Genomic DNA, 2,882 nt, shown 5'->3' on the forward strand with positions numbered 1-2,882 from the left:
CTACCTGTCAATATGATTCTAGATAAGATTAGCAGAAAAGAGCCAACAGCCCTTCTTGCTGCTAAAACACCTCGTAAAATTTTGGTGAAATAAATAAAATTAATAATAAAAACCTGAAAATGACTAAAAGAGAACTCTGTGATTTTAGAGGGGAAATTAAGGTGAAAATGAGACACYTCTGTGTTATAATCTGGGGCATWTYWATTTATATATGGGATATCTGCTCAAAGCCGAGCAGATATCTCCMGAGGTTTCAAACAAACTGGCCTGCYGATGGTCCACCCATAATCATGCCCASAGAGTGAGCGACACACTGAGATGGAGACACACAAGCCCCTTCTCCATYAGCACAGCTCTACTCTGTGGTTTMGGTCCATTTGGTTTTGTTTSGTTCTGCTCAGAATGTGTGKATGTCTCCATRATAGGTCATATTTACACCTGATAGTCTGGTAGACTCGGTTCGATTGGGGACCAAAATTGCAAAATTTGTTTACATTTTCAGTTGGTGCGGTTCATATTCACACTGCACTTTGTCAAACGAACTAAACCCTGTAAACAACCTGTTCCTCCCKTCGCCTGTTGGAGTGCTGCACCAAGAACTAGCAAAGGAATCAACATGAAAACCTCAGAAGAAGACATGGCGCACAACGTACTTCTTCACAAAATGTAAAAAAATATGGAGTGAGCGGAAGATGAGGCAGAACAGTACTTTTTCACAAACAAAGCAGCTGAGACGGCTCAATGTGAGGCGGTGAACATCGASAAGGAGCGCATCCAACTTCACAGCAGCATGTCCACCTTATAAAGACATTGTGAATGGTATTTACAGTATTTGAGTAACTTTACAAAAGTTATTACTCAGAAGGTCCTGCATTGTCCGCTTCCAGCTTTTGGAGTGGCCTCTGTCTGGTCCGCTTGGCGTTCACACATGCAGTCGAACCTCACCAGAGTTTGCTTCAACTGAACCGAAACCTAGGTTTTCAGGTGGACCAGAGTTCGCTTTTCTCGTCCAAATCAGAGTTTGATTGCACATATTCAGACCTCCCCAAATGAACCAGATTTTCCAGGAAAACAAACTAGAGTTTAATTAAAGCGAACTCTACAGGGCTTGGGTTGAATACACCCAAAAGCCCAATCTCTACAGAGTCATTGGTACGCAGCTCGTCTCGGTCTCGGCCGAKTACGTCTCCTTTAGGTTCCAAGCGTGCTCAACTACACACAGCTGTTTCAGAACCTCCTCTCCAATGGTTCTAAGTGGGTAGAAGRGAGTACAGCGCACTTACGATTTTGATGTCAGCAGAATTCTGCCTGTGTATTAGCTCTGGGATTGACTGACAGAGGGAAGGTGTTACTTGTGCAAACTTCCTCCTGGAGAGAGCCGCTTTTGTGTTGGAATACGAGCCGAGGCGAGATACGACATAATGAAAGCAGTGCTGAAATCATCTAACCTTTTTGGTGATCTTGAGAAAGGCAGAACTTGTAAACACTTCCTGGAGAGAGGTGGAGGAGATGAAGCTGAGCAGATAGCGAGGAGGTTTCCAAAAAACTGGCCGCCCACGGTTACACAAGCACTTATAAACTGCATCGCAAAAAATAAATAAATAAATAAATAAACAAATACATAAATAAATAAAAAGTGAAATTTGAACGATAAAACCACAATGGCTTTTTTTAACACAACAGTTGAAGCCTCTGACGGTTCGCCCATAATCACACCCACATAGTGAGGGACACACTAAAGTGGAGATGCATGCACACCGAGCAGAACCGACCCGACTTGGATAGAGTAGAAGTGAGTTCACGGAGAAGGGGCTTTAGTGTGTCCCTCTCTCTGTGTAGACGTCCACAGCAGATTCAGCTGTTGTGGTTTTACAGTACAAACTTTATTTTTTATTTTTATGTTGCGGTGCTGTTTATAAGTGCTTGTGTAACCGTGGGGGGCCAGTTTGTTTGAAACCTCCCGTGATATCTGCTCGGCTTTGACTCCTTCACCTTTCTCCAGGAAGTGTTTGCAAGTTCTGCCTTTCTCAAGATCGCCAAATAGTTTAGATGGTTTTATCACTGCGTTTGCCATGRAGTTTTATCGRGCACTCATATTCCAAAATGAAAGCSGCTCTCTCCAGGAGGAAGTAACGCCTTTTCTCGGTCATTCAATCCCAGAGCTAATCCACAGGCAGCAGTCCTCTGACGTCAAAATGGTAAGRCTGCTGTACTRGCTTCTACRCGCTTAGAACAACTGTGGAGGAGGTTCTGAAGCTGCACGATTGTAACCTAAATGGAGATATGTACATTTGGCCGAGGCCGAACCGAGCCGAACCGCTTACAGGCAAAGCAGTGGAGAAGGGGCTACACACACKTGAACAGAACCGAACCGAATAGAGTAGAGCCATGCTCACAACGGAGGAGCATTTCACACCTGGGTCATCCCAGCAACTTTGTTTGATTAGGCTGGAAATATKAAAAAAATTGACACCTTCCTTTGATTTGGTTAAACTTTCATGCTAAACTTTGGAAATTAGACAAAACCACCTGGACAACAATTTCAACCACTAACTACTGGCAATATAGGAAAAAGGTATTTTTATAACAGACGGGTGTGGGATCGTCTCTACCCTGCCCYGCTGAGGCACACTCCTTACCAATCAGAACAGTCATGGAGTCAAAGGCTGCGTTCACACTGCAGGCAAATGCGACTCAAATCTGATTTTTTTGACCCATCTGACCCATATACGATTATTTTATGACAGTCTGAACGCGACAAATCCAATTTTTTCAAATCCGACCCAGGCTGTTTCAGTATGAGGTTTTACATCGGATATACAGGTGCTGGTCATAAAATTAGAATATCATGAAAAAGTAGATTTATTTCAGTAATTCCATTT

General features: G+C 43.3%; 1 protein-coding gene across 1 annotated transcript in view; it reads right to left on the bottom strand.

Moving 5' to 3' along the window:
- Window positions 1–2,882, bottom strand: part of LOC106532504 (BCL-6 corepressor) — a gene marked incomplete in the record, with an annotated part of 129,446 nt that overhangs the window by 120,493 nt on the left and 6,071 nt on the right.

Source organism: Austrofundulus limnaeus, unplaced genomic scaffold (genome assembly GCF_001266775.1).
Source record: "Austrofundulus limnaeus strain Quisiro unplaced genomic scaffold, Austrofundulus_limnaeus-1.0 Scaffold781, whole genome shotgun sequence".
NCBI lineage: Eukaryota > Metazoa > Chordata > Actinopteri > Cyprinodontiformes > Rivulidae > Austrofundulus > Austrofundulus limnaeus.